This window comes from Myotis lucifugus, unplaced genomic scaffold (assembly GCF_000147115.1).
Source record: "Myotis lucifugus unplaced genomic scaffold, Myoluc2.0 scaffold_98, whole genome shotgun sequence".
NCBI lineage: Eukaryota > Metazoa > Chordata > Mammalia > Chiroptera > Vespertilionidae > Myotis > Myotis lucifugus.
This window is the reverse complement of record NW_005871146.1, coordinates 850,791-869,785: the sequence shown is the minus strand read 5'-3', so window position 1 is coordinate 869,785 and position 18,995 is coordinate 850,791. Positions and strand designations below refer to the sequence as shown.

Below are 18,995 nucleotides of genomic sequence, written 5' to 3'. Positions count from 1 at the left end.
TGTAATTAGTTAAATTAAAGTGATGTCATCAGGGTGCTAATCCAGTATGACTGGTATCCTGACATAGAGAGGAAATATGGACACAGAGACCCACACAGGGAGAACACCATGTGAAGATGAAGGCAGAGATCAGAGTGATGTTTCTACAAAACCAGGAACACCAAAGATTGTCTGCAAACCAGGAGACAGTGGCCTGAAACCCATTCTCTCTGACAGCCCTCAAAAGCGACCCACTAACCCCTTAATCTCGACTTCTGGCCTCCAGAACCATGAAACAATGAATTTCTGTGGTTTAAGCCCCATTGTGGGCACTTTGTTATGGCAGTCCTAGGAAATGAAAACAAGGGAGATAGTATCATGAGCAAAGATTCTTGCAGAATTCTAGCAGAGTGGGGGATGGTCCGGTCACAGGGAAGGAAGCACAGAGAATAAGCTTGAGGGTGTGGAGGAGACATCAGGAATTGCTCCCACAGTGGGTGGTCACAAAAGCTGGGAACATAGTTTCATTTTTACATATGGAATTTACCAGTCACGTTTTTCATTTGTAATGGGAGATGTTGCGTCAGGTTCTGGCATATGTTGGACTGGAAAAGCTTAAAGAAATATTAGACAAATGTGTCTTGAGGTGTCAAGCAGCACCATTGAAAGAGTTCTGCAGTGATTTGTTCTAAAGCTTTCAACAAGTTGATCAATTTCATCTACTTCACCTGTTGCTGAGTTTTTCTTAACCTTAGCAAGAATACTAATTAGTTATGAAAACCTATATTGATGAATGAGGTGAAGGTCCTCTGAGGAACACACATACTATCCGTTAACAGTTGATTTATTCATTGATGGAATGTCCTTGGAAAGAGTATTTGGGGTTATAAGGAAAGTATTTTGAAATGTTTTAGGATGTAAGTTAATCCTGTGACTACATCCATTACTTATGAAAGAAAAAGTATATACTGTCTTTTAGTATACTGGAAATGTTTAAAGCCATTAATTCTCTTCTATTGTGGATCTAGTTTGGTAATTTTTATAAACTAACATCTAATATGTGCCTTGATCTTGTAAGAGGGAAGAGACTGAAATTTATTTACCCTAAGTGTGAATTTTCTTAACAGTTGCCCAATTCCTTTCAGTTTCTCAGCTTTTATAAACCTACATGAATGTGGTAGGGTTTATTTGAACCTGAAACTATGTGTATTTTTCTCCATTCTGTTCGGTTTTGTCACTGTGATACTTGCATTCATCCTCTTGCTCTTTCCTTCCTCCCCTATGTGTGTATGTCACTCCCCATGAGGCTACCACTACCCAAATATATATGCAGGTTTACGGGGTCAGATATGCTACTGTCAACCAAAGCTGCAGGTGTGTTTGCATGTTTCATTTAGAATGCACTTTCCTTGCTTCTTTCAAAATGACTAAGGTGGGGGAGAACTTAATTTTTATCCACATGGTTCCATATTTTGAGATTGTGAGTTCATTTCAGTTATATCAATGATATTAATAAATAGGAATTGATATGGGCTGATAATTAGTTTGATAGTCAAGATGGCACTATGGATCTTACCTCAGCTATGTCCTTATTATGTGACATTGGTTAGAAACCTCAAAGCCACTGTGATGAGAGTAACCTGTCTCAGACAGTGTTTGTAGGAAAAAAACAAAAAAACTTGTTACAAGACATGCTGTGAAATTAAAGTCCTTTCATCCAGAGAGAAATACTGGAGTGTTCTTAACTTTGCTCATTTGACACAGGTTGCATCCTCAGAAGAAAGGAGCTTATATATATTTTCAGAGGATATGGTCCCATGTCCTACAGATAATAAAAGTGAAACTATAAGTCAGAGAAAGACAAATACTATATGGTATCTCTTATATGTAAAATCTAAAAAACAAAACAAAAAAACTCATAGTAACACAGACTAGAATGGTGGTTACCAGGAGGTGGGGGGTTGGTCAGAGAGCACCAATTTGCTGTTATAAGGTGACTAAGTTCTGGGATTGAATGGACAACATGGCGGATCATCTACAATAACAAAAGCGTAATATGCTAATTAGACCAGACAGCCGAATGACCTTCCAGACATCATTCCGGACGAAGCCGCAGCGGCGGGGAGCTGAGGCAGAAGCGGTTAGGGGTGATCAGGCAGGCAGGTAGAGTGGTTAGGAGTGATCAGGCAGGCAGGCGAGCAGTTGGGGGCAATCAGGCAGGCAGGCAGGCAGACAGAGTGGTTAGGGGCGATCAGGGTCCTGGATTGAGAGAGGGTGCCAGCCAGGCTGAGGGGGAACCCCCTCTCCCCTGTGCACAAATTTCATGCACCAGGCCTCTAGTAGTTAAATAATATCGTATTATATACTTGAAGGTTGCTAAAATCGATATTAAATGTTTTCTCCACCAAAAAAGAGTTGATAATTATTTGATGTGATGCAGGTGTTAGCTAATGCTATGGTGGTTATCGTTTTGCAATATATATTTCAAATGAACAGAGTGCATACCTTAAACTTACATAATGTTGTATGTCCATTATAGCTCAATAAATCCGGAGGGAGGGGAAATTAAAACCTTTTGAGAAAACTGCAGTGATTTTGGTTGTGTCATATGATTGACACTAGAGCAGACCCACCTCTTCTGACTTGGCTTTGGAGTTTAGGGATTAGGTGGGAGTGCTGATGATGTATAACTCACCCTCCCACTGGCTTTCAGGAGATAATATGACAAGCCATGCGCATTATGCTGCAAGCAGATTGATGTCAATGGGAAGTGGCATGCTTGGTGACAGGGGACCCAGCCTAGAATTTAAAGTCAGTTGTACAATTAACTTTATTTATATCTTGTTTTGGTTCCAAAACCAGACATGAGATGCTTGCATTTGTTTTGGCATCATTTTCAGGATTGTCTCATGAGGACATGGAATGTTTCTTTGGCTTGTTCAAAGTCCATCTATGCTCTGACTCTATATCCTGCTCTGGGACTGAGTACAGAACTTTCCTGGTGACTGGGGACACGCTGCAGTGTTTACAGGGAGAGTAAATATGAATTTAGCTAAGATATTGTTGATACAAAGATAGGGTAATATTGAAGGAATGACAGTAATATTTCATGAATGAAATAAGTGCCAGTATTCATTTCTAATGCTAGTAGAACTTTTATTGCTTTTTTACAAGAGTATTTTTAAGGAACTAAAAAAACCACACACACCAGAATTTCATCCACTAGTCCAGTTTCCTATAAATGCAATATTTTCTGGTGCCCCAAAAGATACTTTAGTAAAAGAGAAATGGTATAGGAATAGATCACCCTGGCTTTGGCAGAATGCTAAGTAGGAGACTGACTAAATCCAACCATGTTTGTACCCTTTATTGTTCTCACCATTCTCTGGATACCTTTGGGGCTGACTTCTTATTTTTCTGCAGTGAGTCTTTGCCAAAATGCTATTTAATATCTGAGAGATTCCCCATTGCAAATGATGCTTTTCTGGATAACATAATTCATATTAATATTTTTCCAGCTGAATGAAACTGGCATTTTCAATGAACTAATGATAAAGGCAACTCAACACTAAAAACTAAAAAACAAATAAAACCCCCAGTGAGAACAGGAAAGACACACTTAGGGTGCTCTGGCAGTCTGTAGGAACATGTACACCGGCATGAACCTCAAGCAGGACGGGCACCGTGGCACGGGTCTCTCGGTTATTTAAATTGGGAAATGAGAAGAGTGACTCTAGCACACAGGCAAATGAAGTTCCCTAGAATGAAGCTGTTAAAGAGAATTTGCATTTGAACCTGAAAGGACTTTACATGGTCTTTTTGTACGTAAAATGGTCTCTTCCAATGGAAAAGTATTTGAAGTCCTTTGTGTATTATAGCTACTCCAATATTTGTGAAGTTGCATTTGTGAAAATGACAAGGCAGCAAAGTGTTCCCTCAGTAGCTGCAGGTCTGACAATTTTAGCTGAAGAGCCTTTAGCTAGGCGTGCATTTTTATGACTAAATTGTGTATAAACAGGTTAGAGTGAGAGTCTAGTCTTACAACCAGAGTCAAATTCAGGGTGGAATAATTCATAGGTATTTTTATTTTATTATAGTTTAAATATTGTAGTATCATCTACAGCTTTTCCACCTGTTCTTTCAAAATACCCCTGTGTCCAGAGCCTCTTGGGTAGGATGCGTGTAGCTCCATTTGGGGGAGTCTGGGAGCCCAGCGAGGACCCTATTCCCCCTGCACCGCTCCTCAGCTCCCTCTAAATGAGACTCTTCCTGCGTTTCCTCAGCTCACCCGAGTTCTTAAATTATTTCTCAACGAGGGAGGGTGTCACCCCTTTGAAAAGTTTTTGCACAGCAAATTTTTATCCTTCTGCACACATATCAGAAATACATGTCAGTAGGAACTGATGGCCAGCCCTGATTTTCTCGTTAGTAGTAGTCAGGGATCAGAGCCCGGCTGAGCCACAGTGCTTGAGTAAGAAAATGTGTCCGTATGTCTGTGCTCTCTGGGCGCATATATCTTCATCAGAGGGACAGAATGCGGGAAGGTCAGTGGAAGAGTCAATTTTCAGTTTTGCATTCCCAAATTTTTGTGGTCTTTCCACATAATAGTTTAAAAATATAAAGGGATTCCATTTTCATTTTTTGGCAGAAGCAGTAGAGGGTATCATAATGTCCTCCACATACCAGAGAACCTTGCAGAACAATCTCGGCCCTTAAGGCTGTTTATGAAGGAGCTCTTTTTTTTTCTTTTTTCCCCCCTTTATTGATTAAGGTATTACATATGTGTCCTTATCCCCCCATGGCCCTCCCTCCACCCCCCCCCATGCCCTCACCCCCCTGGTGTCTGTGTCCATTGGTTAGGCTTATCTGCATGCATACAAGTCTTTTGGTTGATCTCTCCCTCTTACCCCCACCCTCCCCTACCTTCTCTCTGAGGTTTGATGGTCTGATCCATGCTTCTGTCTCTGGATCTGTTTTTGTTCATCAGTTTATGTTGTTCATTATATTCCACAAATGAGTGAGATCATGTGATATTTATCTTTCTCTGACTGGCTTATTTTGCTTAGCATAATGCTCTCCAGTTCCATCCATGCTGTTGCAAACAGTAAGAGTTCCTTCTTTTTTTACAGCAGGGTAGTATTCCATTGTGTAGATGTACCACAGGTTTTTAATCCACTCATTTGCTGTTTAGGCTGTTTCCAAATCTTAGCTAGTGTAAATTGTGCTGCTATGAACATAGGGTGGTGAGATCTGTGCAGAAACGGAGGAGATGAAGCCCCAGTAGTCTAGCTTAGACCCACTGGTATAGTGTGTGAGGAGGGATGGAATATCGTAGAGTTTAAAGATTCATGTTTCATATATACTATTTCATTTCAGATTAAAATCCTCAATGGCTTCATCATCCCCATTTTACAGATTAGAAAAGAATAGTAGTGAGCAGCCCAAAATCACCAGTAAATTTGTGAAAATAATATTGAATTACCTTGAAATATAAAATGCGCAAATTTTGACTTTTCAGTAAGCTGGCAGTTTTAGTTGCCTTTGTTCAGATATTTTTCTGTAAGTATGTAAATTAGTATTGTTTTATTATAAAGAGATTCATTGGATTTAAAAAAATAGATTCACCTAATCATTCAGAAAATCTATAAGTTATTTACTAATATCATATGTAGTTCATTCTGATTTGGGAGACAGTTTGGTTTAAATTCCAGTTTTTAAAAATTAAGTAGAGATACATTGTTTTAGCTCTATGTTTTCAAAGTGGTATATACAGATGGTAATGAACATTATGAATGGGCTAAATAATTTCAATGAAGAAGATTTCACTCATAGTAGACAAGTTATTTTTTGATGGAAGGAGGTGGTAAGATTTTCCTCATGAGATTTCATGTTGAAGATCTTTCAATAAACCGGTCAGACTTCTGCCAAACTGTGTTGAAGGCTCTTCAGAACTGACCTGATTTTTCTCCTCGCTACACATCTGAACTATCTTAAGCTATTGGAACTTTTTTCTGTTTTAAATGTTATAAGAACTTTTTGGTTTGACCATTGAATAAAATGTTATGACATTTAAGCGGGGAAAACCCTATAAGCATTAATCAATGTGAGATATTTGTTGCTTTTTCACTCGACCCTATCCAGCTTTCATCCTGACATACACCATCCCAGGGGCACCGCCTGCTTGTTTAATTGTTCAGGACAGAACTCGGTTTGATCTCTCTCTGTGCTTTCAGTGCTGGTAAATTAATCAAAAGAAGTTACTGCTCTGCTGGGCATTAGCATGAGTTTAGATGTTTCTGCTTCAGGGTCTGTTCATCAACTAGAACGCTTTTAAGCCCCGAATGGAGAGTAAACAGTATCACTGCGGCTGCTTTGAGGGGAGCCATTACTTGTGGCCGCTTACATTTGGGAAGGGGCCTGTTTGTATTAGCAGTTACTCTGGTTTGGGTTATAGCCTTTTCAAATGCTTTTTCTCCTCTTTTAATTTTAATGTTTTTTAGTATTTGTGAAAAACCACCCCCACCATCATCACTGCATATACATACCGTAGGCATTTCAATAATAGGACATGGAGAACAAAATAAGGCAACCCAGTTCGGTCCTAGGCCAACATTTTTATAAAGTTTGAAAGCTAAAATATGTATAGCAACCAGAGTTTGTCATTAGAGGACAATGAAATTATAACACAAAATGAGATATACGTTATAAAATCAGTTTTTATTAACATGAAATTGTGGATCCTTTGGTTTGTTGGTTTTTCTTCCATTAGATAAAGTTGACACTTTTATTATCATTGGCACTGTTTGTGCCAAGCATTGTACTAAGCACTGAGGATACAAAAGAGAATAGTCTTTGCCTTCCAGGAATTAGTCCCATGAAGAAAACAGACACATAACTGGTTATTTTGGGGTGATGGGGTGAGTATTCTGAGTGAGGTTTACTAGGGGTTGGTGGGAATTAGGCTAGTGGCGTGGAAGGAGGGCCTGAGGTGGGGAGAAGCATCAGAGGAGACCCCTCTAAGGAGGAGGTGACATCAGGTCTTCAAAATGGAGTAGAAGGTAGCTGAGGGCGACAGGGAGCTGGGGATTGGAGGAGGATATTTTGTCAGGGGAAAAAAAGCCGGGCAGCAGAAATGTGAGTGGAATAAAACAGGCTCTTTTATATATTTTTAAAATTTTATTTTTCAATTGCAGATGATAAGTAATATTATACTTGTTTCAGATGTACAATATAGTGATTAGATATTTACAAAATGATCATTTATTAAGTTTAGTACCCACCTGACACCATACATGGTTATTATTGCAGCATTATTTACAGTAGCCAAGTGTTCATTGGTAGATAAATGGATAAAGAAGATGTGGTACATACCTACAGTGGAATATTACTCAGCCATAAAAAAGAACGCAATCTTATCATTTGTGACCACATGGACAGACTTGGAGGGTATAATGCTAAATGAAGTAAATCAGACAAAGACAAATACCAGGTGATTTCACTTATATGTGGAATCTAAAAATAAATGAACAAACAAAACAGACTATTATATATTTTAAGTTATTATTGATACACAAAACCTGCACACATTAGTGTGTGCCATTGGATGAGCTTGGACATATGCAAACACTGGGAAACCAGCACCACAATCAAGGTAGTAGACTCCATCACCTCCGAAAGCTTGACCAGGAAGCCTCTTAGATGGTGACCTACTAAGCGTAGGCTTGTTCCTGGAGAGGACCACTGAGGAATTTAAGAGGGTGCCGTGGGCAGTGGGCCTGTCAACAGAGCAGAGCTGCAGTGAGACAAAGGAGTGGAAGGCAGCAAACCCATTGTGTTTGTGGAGATTTTCTTTAAAAGTGAAAAGGAAATTAAAACAAGATGTTCTGGTCACTATTGAGAACAATTGATTACTTAAGATAGCTATAATATTGCTCTTTAGTTTCTAATAATTGACATTATGTTTACATTAAAAATATTTCCATGTAAAGAGCTTCTATTTGTATATGTACAATTTCTATTTTGAAAGAGCTGCTTAGGGGAAAGATAGAAATCTTTTGGGGATTACATTGACAGATCAGTTAAGTAACATAATAGCAACCTTTCCATTTTAAAGCCTGAGAATTTTCAGTTCCATTTGTTTAGGGTTTAAAATTGAAGTGAGTTTTTTTACTGCAACACAGTGCACCGATGCTCCTTAACTTATGATGGGGTTACACCCATATAAACTCATCATAGTTTGAAAATATTGTGAAGTCAAAAATGCATTAATACACCTAACCTACCAAACATTATCGCTTAACTGGCAGTCACACTGCTGTTTTCAAGGTGCAAATGGCACCTTTTTCTGGTGAAATCTAGCTTATTGTGTAAATGTGATTTATTAGGTGGGTTTCCTGATTCTCCTCCAACTTTCTCTGTGGTTGTTTGAAGGTAGCTAAGTGAACCTCCCAAACCCTTGACTTATTTTGAATTCGTCTCATCCAGAGATGCTTAGTGGGTCTGAGAAATGATGCCCAGCCCTGGGCGATGTGACTCAATTGTGTAGAGTTTCATCGTATACACTGAACAGTCATGAGTTTGATTCCTGGTCAGGGCACATACCCAGATTTCGGGTTTGATCCCCAGCAGGAGGCAACTGATCAAGGTTTCACTCTCACTTCTCTCTCTCTCTCTCTCTCTCTCTCTCTCTCTCTCTCTCTCTCTCTCAAAATCAATTAAAACATGTCCTCCAGTGAGGCTTAAAAAAATAAGAGTGATAAAAATTATGCTCATAATGAGAGGCATAGAGGCACAGTGCAAAGAAATGTCAGCATCTTGTTTTCAAGGACTTTTTATGTGCTTTGTATTTGGAAAACTCAGACATATCAATATGACAATAAATATATCATGTAGTGCAGAATGATTCAAATGGCTTCAGTCCACAGTAGAGGTGGTCATAAGGCTTTAAAGAGGAGTATGAAATTGAGCAAAAGGCCTTGGATATTTAATCAGCTTTTGTTTTTAAGAACTTATTTGATTTATCATTACAAAAGTTATACAGATTAATGATGTGAAACAGAGAGAACAAAGTGAAGGAATAATACACCTAAATCCATTCTATGCAGAGATAACCACTTTCTAAGATGCTTCTCCCCAAGCTTTATCTGTGTGTGTGTGTGTGTGTGTGTGTGTGTGTGTGTGTGTGTTTAGTGCACACAGTCCTACAATTTGCTTTCCTTATTCAACAGCATGGTGAACATATGTCCATATTCCAGGTAGGCACACTTTAGAGCTACAGCATTCTCAATGGTGTAATGCCTGTGACCCTGTTTGCTTATCCATTTACTTTTCTAGCCCAGATTCATGGAGTGAAGTTGACTGTTCAGAAGTTAAGTGTAGTTATATATTCATTGGTAGTATATTAGGGTGCTTGTTTACATACACATTGACATTATGTAATTTTAGTCTTTGCCAAATCTGTTCGAACTGTTCCCTTCACCTGAGCTGTTCTTTTGTCCATCTGGCCCACTATCTCTGCCCATTCTTTTGGAACTACCCATCCTCCACTGAGTCTTTGGCTGAACTGTTATGTGCTGCAGTCTTCACTTCCCACCTGGCTGGAGGGGTGTATATACCACGTGTGTCTCTCTTATTGGAGAGTGGGGAACTGGGGCAGGGACAGGGCCTGGGTCACCGTGGGGTCTTGGGACTCTCCCATGGTACTCTTTACCATGCTGGGCCTTAAGAGAGAGACAGACCAGGCTGGGTGAAGTAACTAACTTGTGGCACCACTATTCAGAGAAATACCAGTCCGGCTGGCCACAGCACGAACAAGAATGTCGTATGAGCCAAAACAGCAGGTAAATCTGGGACGTGGAACCACAAGCAGACCTGGCTTATGCACACTGGAAGCCCACAAACCGAGTGATAGCACTCATGGTGTGTGGTCCCACAGCTGTCCCTCAGGCTCGACCCCCACACATTTATAAAACCATTTCTACTTATTCAGCGTCCAGCTCAGTGCTGATTCACATGAATGTTGGCCAGACGCTCTGGGTTGTGTGGTTATTCACTTCCCTTCCCTGTAATGAATACAACGCTCTGCCTTCTCTACAGACTGGAGCCTGTGTAGCTGTAAGCTTGGAGACTCTCATTCTAGTGTGGTAGGTCAGTCCACAAGTATTATCTGAGTGCCAACCATGTATGGAGGTGAGCGCTGACTGGGGTTATATGAAACAATGGCTGTGGTGCTGGCCTTCATGGGGGAACACAGAGGGACAATGACCCTCTGCAGTGAGGGATGGCCTCTCCATGTCTGTGATGTCATCTCCCAGTTCTCTCTTACAGACCTGTGGTCATGAGAACTGGCAGCCCAAGAAAGTCGTGAGGTAGTGCTCTGGAATGAAGCATCTCTCCTTCTCCCTGGGGCTTGGTGAGTGGGTGTACACACAAAAGAGAAACGCCACCCACATGATCAAAATTTGCCCCTAGAGTTAAGAAAAAATCTATTTCCTTAGTTAATATAGAAAATGGCTATTTCTTAATTGCCATTAAAGTGCATTAAGCCAACATTGGTGTATATTTTTCTCTCCTTCATTCATTCTAGGACTCAAAAAGAAATTGGTCCCCTTTCACTTAGCACCATGCCTGTGTGACTTATCCCAAGAGCTGCAGATACCATTTGACTCTATCACGATTGATAGGGGCGTCTTATCGCTGCAGCACCTCGGGAGCATTAGGCCATGGCTCCACATCTCACTTAATTACCCCACGCATTTATATTGGTTGGCTAGTTTGCTGCAATCTGCAGAGTTGGATTGCTTAATATATTTTTCTTTGTTCTACTAATGACCTAAACTACGTAATGTGCTGATAAAGAGTCCCAAAATGTGCAATAAAAACTGACAAGGAGTATCAGTGCCTTATTAAACTCACTGGCCCTGGCGGCTGCTTCTGCAGCTCAGGAATGTCAGTGGGCAAGTCAAACAGAAGGAGCTCATTACTGTGATGACTGCCTGGACCCATCAGCCATTATCTTTCCAGGAAGCAATGGCCTTCTGTTTGCTTCTCACAAAAACTTCAACTTTTAGACATTTAGAATGGAAAAAACCCTAAGTGATTTTTTTTTGAGTTTTTACTAATATGACTTAATGGACTGCCACTAACTTCTCGGAAACCAATCAAAACTGTCTTTTCACTGATGTTGGAAAATCTTTTCCTTTGACTAAAAGTTAATGCATTCAATTTTAGAAGAGCTCTACCTAGAGGTTTGTACTCAGATAAAACCCTGTGCAAGTCAGAATCCTGGAGAATTGCCTGATGTCAGGAAGGAGGCAGAGAGGTCTTAGCTCTTAAAATTGTTCAGATCAAATATAAAGAACAATTCAAATTTTAATTTTGTTTCTCTTCATAATTTTTCCCCATCATTTCAGAGGTGAAGTACTTTTTAGATATTTTTTTTTTGTTATAGCAATAGATTATCTGTGGTGTAAGAATAATTATCAATTTCATTAGGATTTGAGGCTCACTGAAAATGGTTAACTCTTGCAGTGAGTAGTTCTGATTTTGGCTTCTCTGGTGTCATTTTACATGAGAAGTTAGGCAGACTCTGAAATTTCTTTTATATCAGTTTCTCTCCAATTGCTTTAAAAAAATGAAACACGTATTAGCTTTTCTGTTTTACTTTGGAGATGAGAGTAAGAGGAAAGCCCATTTGCAGTAGAGAAATGAAAAAACATCAGTCCTCCAGGTTTAATGTTGCTTGAGGTGAAGATCATGCTTGTAATGGTTGCATGTTTTGCATGTGTTTGTAATTTATTCCAGTGAATGGTGGACATTGTTTTAGGGTGTGAGGACACATTGGCTAATTGTATAGTTCTAATCACTGGAGAAAATCTCTGATATGATTGCACTTCCAGTGTCAGAGGCAGATCTTCCTCCTGTTAGCTCCCGACTTCACCCAAGGACAAAGCCACTAAGAAAGGTGTGCTGACAGTGACAAAGTTCTTTCTTTGTATTTCATTTGCTCTCTGCTCTAAATCTGCATGCGTGCCATTTCCCTCTCGTGTATATCAGAACTTCTCCCATTATTTCTGCACATTGATGCACACAGGTAAACCTAGCAATAGCCCCACATGCAAGCACTTATCAGGTGTATGGCAATTAAACACTGAAGACATAATCTTTACCCTGCAAGAACTTGCAGTCTAATTTACATATATTCATATTCAGTGTGTGTGAATATTAGTGTTGAATATATTATATTAATGGGTTCGAATACAAAGCAAGTCTATATAAAATTATGCATGGAAACAATTCAATACAGAAGGGATGATAAATGCAAACAAGGACGTATCAGCCAAAATTTTTTTCTCTGCTGGTTCTCATCCCATCTTCATCCTAAAGATCCTAAGAGCCAGCACCTTAGGGGGGAAGAATATTTTCAGCTCAGAGCCTGGATGATGACTTCCATGGAGAAGTGAGGAATGGTGCTTGGCACTTAATCCAAGAGTCAGGCAGAAACTAAAATACGTTTTTTTCTTTTCTGCCTTTTAAAATGCTCGTCCACCTTTATAATGTATTTGGTCTTCATAGCTATCTTGTGAGCCAGATGGCTGTGGTGACATCCCCAAGTTCCAAGCAGAAATCTGAGAATTGGGGGATAAGGTGACCTTGTTGTGTTCCCGCAGTATTGGGAATAGAAGATCTGTAGCCTGTGTGCTGTCCCCCAGCCCAGCCAGCCTGACTGCTCACAGAGCATCCAAGTGGTTGTTTCCACAATAGCCGAGTGTAGCAGGTGGTTGAGCATGCAGATCCTGGACTGACACAGCTGTGTTTAGGTCCTGTTTTGCCACTTGTTAGGATTCTGAGCTTAGTTTTTTCATCCATAAAGTGGTCAGAATAATACCTATTTCTCAGAGTTGCAGTGAGGATTAAATTAGCCAGTGCAGCCCTGGCTGAATATCTCAGTTGGTTAGAGCATTGTCCCGATATGCCAAGGTTGTGGGTTCAAACCCCTATCAGGGCAAATACAAGAATCAACCAATGAATGCACAAATAGTGAAACAATCAATCCCTCTCTCTCTCTCTCTCTCTCTCTCTCTCAAAAATAAATTTATAAATAAACAAATAAATAAATAAGCAAGCCAGTGCATGGGAGGCACTTAACCGAGTTACCGATGAAGAAATAGCACGTACTAAATCAGCACTTGCTGCTGTTCCTTTATTATTATTATTATTATTATATTATTATTGTCTCATCTTCTTGCCTTTGACTTTAAAGTATAGGTTTTAATGCTCACTTAGGCAACACATATACTAAAACTGGAGCAAGGCTGAGAAGATTAGCATAGCACCTGCTCAGGGAGGACATGCAGATTTGTGAAGTGTTTCATTTTTTTTAAAGCACTGTAGCGCTTAGGCTTAAAGAACACTGGAATTCTCATTGTTGGTCACAGAGGAGAAAAAACAGAACCAGGGAGGTAGTACATCTGGGTAAATAGAGGCAAGGATCCCATTTATACCTTATCTTTTGGTTCCTCTCCTTGAAGCAATCCCCGCCGTTCCTCCTTATTCATGTTCACACATGGTCATCACCTGCGTTATTTTTTTTTTCCGGTCCATGCATCCTTTATTCCGCGACCAACCCCCGAGCCGCGTCCAAGCCACAGCACGTGGACTGGCCATCGACCGCGATCCCGCCTGACAACGGTCTGAGGCTGACAGTACATTTAAGGCTTTTAAATTTGAGGGGGACATAAAAGAAAAGAAATTAAAACAAAACCCCTCCAAACCCAAACCCAAACCCCCTACCAAGACGAGCAGTGTAGCAACGTTAAGCATCTTCCGTGTCTGACGCGTAGAAGATGCAACTCCAGTGTCCAAACCCACATCCCCTCTAAACTAAGAAGATGCATTTCGTGGAATTTTAGGGACATCAATTCTTCAAAGCATCAACTGGTCATTTTCTTTTTCTTCCTTTTTTGTTTTTTTTTTCTTTTTTTGTCTTGGAAATGGTATAAAATTTTTTTTAATAGCAAAACCTAGGAATAAAAACATATTAACAAAATGTACCCAATCGTGTACATTACAAACGGGGAATCTGCAGTTCATTGATGGATCCTGAAGGTGGGGGGACAAAGACCCATTAGGGATCGATGCACAAGGTCATGGCAAATACGGACGGGACTTTGTAAAAAGTTTGCGGGAGGGTTTGCCGGGAGGAAAAGGCCGGCCGGGCTCTGGTTAGAGGACCAACCCAACCATCAACATAGGAAAACTCTGTGGACTGAGTAATAAATGGATACTTGAGAAAAAAAACAAAAACAAAAAAACACACCAGTTTCTTTTTGTTTAAGAATATTCCCGTGATGGCTCCATGGTTCTAGTTGGTGAAGCTGGTCAGGGTAGGTCCAATAGATACCCTTCCAAATGATCTGTTCTGGGGGAAAAGGCCGGCATGGTAACCAAAGTTAAGGGCCCCGGCCGGTGTGGCTCAGTGGACAGAGCATTGGCCTGCGGACCGAAGGGTCCCGGGTTCGATTCAGGTCAAGGGCACGGACCTCGGTGGCAGGCTCCTCCCAGGCCCGGGCCCTGGTCAGGGGCTCGTGCAGAAGGCAACCCATCGATGTGTTTCTCCCACATCAATGTCTCTCTCTCTCTCTCTCTTTCTCTCTCTCTCTCTCTCTCTTCCACTCTCTCTAAAACAGTGGTTCTCAACCTTCCTAATGCTGCGGCCCTTTAATACAGCTCCTCATGCTGTGGTGACCCCCAACCATAACATTATTTTCGTTGCTACTGCATCACTGTCATGTTGCTACTGTTATGAATCGTCATGTAAATATCTGATATGCAGGATGGATTTTCATTGTTACAAATTGAAAATAATTGAAGCATCGTGATTCATCACAAAAACCATATGTAATTATATATGTGTTTTCCGACGGTCTTAGGCGACCCCTGCGAAAGGGTCATTCGACCCCCAAAGGGGTCGAGACCCACAGGTTGATAACCAACCGCTCTAAAAGATTAATGAAAAAATAGCCTCGGGACCTGCGTTATTTTGTCCCTTGTTCACAGCTTTCACAGCGGGCACACTAAAAATCCTAGAGGGGAGCGAATGGACTTTGGAAAGGATGGGGGGATATGTTGGAGAAAGAATGGAATTTTCTTAGCAGCCGATAGGATTATGAAGGCTTTCTCCACACGTCAGTTATTGTCACCATGGAGCCAAAATGAAGGTTTGACATGTGCTTGTCACTTTGCCTTGGAAACTGGGTCACTGTGATCTAAGTGGATGATAGGTCATTTTTGTTGCATGGCTTGAAAATATATATAACACCAAAGGTATTGCTTCTTTAGATTCCATCTTTAGTGTGGACCAATTCCATTTAATGAGATACTATGTATGCTCACGTACGCATGTGTTTGTGAGTGAAAGAGAGGCTATCCTCTGAAACTTTGCTTCCTGTGACAGTGCTTTAGCCTCCCCTGTCACATTCCCTTAGTTGACCCTCAGTTTGGTTGAGGACTCCCATCTTCAGCCATGGGCTAGATAGAATTACAAGGTACTGACTGCATGGGCATTTCTTGCCTCCCCCATTGTATTTCAAGACCTTTACGGGATGAGAAGTAAAAGTCTCTGCATAAAGCTAGGAGTCCCTACTGTATGTGCTCCTGAGCACCTTCCCTCTATTTCTCAAGTTTCTTGACTGAAACTTTATTCATTCTAACTGCCCTCTTGTACTAGCCCCCCAGCAAGAGGTTGTGCATCTAGCTAGCTCTGGTCTTGATCTCCTTTCCAGGCTGTTAGGCTCTCTGTCCTGAGGGCTGCATGGTCTCATGCACTGGTTCGCTGCAGCTGCCGGCCAAGGTAAACATGGCAGGTGTTAGCAGTGTCGACCCCGCCTATTGAACCCCATAAAGGGCAAACTTGATTTTTAGGTCATTGATACTTAGAATAGGTGGTAACCTGATACACATGTCTGTCCATGTATTAATTACTCTGAAAAGTATAGCTACCAGGTGAACTCAAAGGTTCATTACAATGCCTGTTCAGAAGAGAGCTTCTCTGAACAGGCATTGTAATGAATAAAAACTCTTATTCTCTCACTTTCTTTGATCAAATAGCAAGAAGATCATTATTCATATAAGATCTAAGTGTGTTCTTGAACCTGAAATGGAAATAATTATAATTAAGAAGGAGAAAGAGAGTTGTGTTTAACATCAAAAAAGTTGTGTAATTTGTCATTAAAAAACAGGTAATTCAACAAACGTTTGTTAGCTATTATGTTTGGTGCTATGGGATTTAAAGATGAGTAAAACAAACCCCTAACACCAGATAGCTCACAGTCTAGTTATGGAGACAGAGTACACAGCTAACTACATTTCAGACCAGTCTTTATGCAAAGAAGTGCCATTATGATGGTCTTAATCAATTAGAAGAGCAAGTTAAAATTCAACTTTGCAGTAGATGGACTACCATTATAACTCGCTGTTACAGTTTATTTGATCTGCAGGTGTACAATGTCTTGGGGCTCATGTGGTGTCTTTATGCAGACTCTCATGTGGTTGATCACTATGCCCATACTCATCCCGCCACCACCAGGACCTCCTGCCCCTTTTGCCTCATGTCTGCCTAGCTTTCTCTGTCACTCTCCAGGACTTTAGCAGACATATACAATCATTAGGTGTCATTTTCAGGTTTTGCTGGTATTTTGAGAATGGTAGAATGCTGCTGCTTCTTTTTCCCCCCAAATGAACTAATTTTTATAACAGTTTTAGATTCACAGCAAAACTGAGGGGAAGGTACACCCCCTTACACCACTATTCCTGTCCGTCCACACACATTCAGAGCTTCCCCCATTATCAACAGCCTTCACCAGAGGATTCAGTGGCTGCCATTGGTGAACCTACGTTGACACATCATTATCACCCAGAGCCCATAGTTTACGTAAGGGCTCACTCTCAGAGCTGTGCATTCTGTGGGTTTATATAAATGCACCTCTTTGTTTAAACCGCTTTACATACATGGAATTAAAAAAGCATTATCATTTCCTGCCATTAGATCGAGACTTACGGCTTATTAAATACAGGCTCTAAGTTTAAAAAGGGGTATATGCTACTTGGAAGAAATAGCTTTGTCTCATTTACCTCCATTCCCTCCCAGCAAATTCCACTCTCAAATAAAAAAAAAGGAGCTGCATTAATATGTGAACTAACTCCTCAGGTTTGAGTGCACATGGTGCTGGCCACTGCCGTTCCCGTGGCTCATAGGGCTCTTGGTTGTTAGGGTCAGGACTGGGCTGAAGGTGGAGGTGCACAGACTGCCCCATTTTTTTCAGAGGACAAGTAGTTACAGTTGGCTTGTATTGGATTGTATCCAGATGGTCTTTGTTCCAGGCACAGGTGACAGATAAAGGGCAGGTCTAATTAAAATCATTCTATTAAGCATCTTGGTCGTCATCAATTTTCAGTGGTGCATGAGCTCATGATGCCTGGTCCTGAAGGAGCCATAAGCTTGCTCTGAAATGTCAAAACTCAAACACTTCTCAGCTTTCCTCTTGGTTCTGTTTCCTATTCCCACCTTCCCCGCAGCAGAGGCCAGGCAGCTGTTTTGAAATAGTAGTGAAATTTGCAGTGGAGAACAATAAATGTACGTTAACTTCAAGGAAGGCAGACACTCCTGAGAGGGACTTGGTGACCTTAATAAAGCATTTCAAGGAAACAGAGTATCAAATTAATGCTTTTTGTGCTAAAAACATTAAGGTATTTAAATGTGTTATTCTAATCCCTGTTTCAGCCTGGGGACAGAAGGATCTAATATCTTTTATTTAAATCCCAGCCTTCATAGACTGCTCCATTCTTTTCAGCCTTATACAGAAAGAAACAGACTCTAACCAGTGGATTTCAGAGAATATAAAACTATGTAATTCACAACATACAACCTATTAAATTTTGACACTAAATGTGGTTGCCCAGATCTTAATATATTCTACATCATTTAGTGGAGATGTTAGGTTTTCAGAAGCTATACTCCTGTCTTAGTGCCACTTTGATTGCTCTGTTTCCTGGACATGTGATAAAATTGTCATGGACACAAGTGGGGATGCATAAATTCTAAACACCCAAGCAGGGTATACTGATTTCATAGTGGGCCCTTTCTGGGCTGTGGAGTAAATCGATCTTGAGTAGACAGGGTGTCCTCCCTTTTTCTGAGAGCGACCCTCAAAACCTCAGCTGCACAGGCAGCATTTACAGCCACAGCACAGGATCAGGTTATAAGGTTTTTGTTCGGTTAATAAAGAATATCAAGTTCCCTCTTGACTCACAATTGCACGGTGGTTGGATAGAAGAGAGTGACTGTAGGACAGTGAAGGCAGTCATCAGATTAAACGGTGATAAATATGCCTTGTCCCAAATTAGTTGTTAGGGCTCCATTCCTTTAAAATTCTTGATCGCTGAGGAAATTTTTCGAGTTTGAAATCAAGATTTAGAGACCATATAAGAGTAACTTCAGATTTTAAGAATATCTGTTTTAGAATTATTTATATTTAAGCTCTGGGTAGTACAAAAGGTGAAAGTACAGAATACTTATTAAGACACTAGCAAGATTATTTTTCAAGGTCAATACTAAAAGGAGAATCAAGACTCGATGTTGTGCTGTGTGTGTATGTGTGTGACACTAAGATTTATATTATGACTAAATATAGAATGGGTTAAATGAACCTTTTAAACAACAATAAGATCATTAGTAGTAATTGTGAGAAATTATTAAAGCAGCACATTTCTATAAGCAGTATTTTTTAAAGCTCTCATGTTCTCTCCTGATTACAGCCTGCCCTCTTCTTCTTTCCCTCCTCCCTCCTCCCTCCTCCTTCCTCCCTCCTCCCTCCTCCCTCTTCCCTCCTCCATCCTCCTTTCTCGCTCTCCTCACCTCCTTTTTGGTAGAGTGTAAAGGAGAGCTCAGCTCCTGTTTTTGAAAGTTCATTCATTCAGAAAGAGTGTATCTGGAATGTGGAAACATTTAATCTTAGTAT

The 18,995-nt window shown here is 40.5% G+C and overlaps 1 protein-coding gene and 1 pseudogene across 3 annotated transcripts in view; both read left to right on the top strand.

Annotated features, from left to right (window-relative positions):
• Positions 1 to 18,995, top strand: part of ATP8A2 (ATPase phospholipid transporting 8A2) — a 547,249-nt gene that overhangs the window by 278,730 nt on the left and 249,524 nt on the right. The gene's annotated exons all lie outside the window — the stretch shown is intronic.
• On the top strand, positions 13,246 to 13,358 carry LOC111826716 (annotated as a pseudogene).